At 36.7% G+C, this 474-nt stretch overlaps 1 protein-coding gene across 4 annotated transcripts in view; it reads right to left on the reverse strand.

Annotated features, from left to right (window-relative positions):
* The window catches only part of gal3st4 (galactose-3-O-sulfotransferase 4), a 33,758-nt gene that overhangs the window by 12,002 nt on the left and 21,282 nt on the right, over positions 1–474 (reverse strand). The window lies entirely within an intron of this gene.

Here is a 474-nt window from a genome sequence, read left to right on the forward strand (position 1 = left end):
TCTTTAGAGTCTGTAACATACATGTAGAGAGACTAAAGATCCTTCTTTTTTTCTTAGTTTATGCTAAATAATTAATTTAAAAAAAGGTTAGTTAGGTTGAAAAAAATCATTGAATGAAAACTAAATTGATAACAATGGGTAACAATGATCATTAGTTGTAAGATCGAATTATTATAATCCTTTTTTCACATCTATTGCTTAAACAACTAGTTGATTTATTGATTTATTGATTGATGCTATTTAGCTCGCACATTCCTCCACAGTGCTGCGGAGGGTCTGGCTTCTCCACACAGCATTACGGGATGGGAGAAAAACGTGCTCTGGTTTATTGGCATTTCTTTAAACCAATCATAGTCGTCTTGGGCGGTGCTAAGCGCCGAGCGGAGCCACGGTGCCTCTCCTAAATAGCCTCTGGAAGGAACTTGTTTTGTTAGAACATGTGTACGTTCAAAAGTTGTTTTAGTCGTGCAACAG

This window comes from Etheostoma spectabile, chromosome 19, assembly GCF_008692095.1.
Source record: "Etheostoma spectabile isolate EspeVRDwgs_2016 chromosome 19, UIUC_Espe_1.0, whole genome shotgun sequence".
NCBI lineage: Eukaryota > Metazoa > Chordata > Actinopteri > Perciformes > Percidae > Etheostoma > Etheostoma spectabile.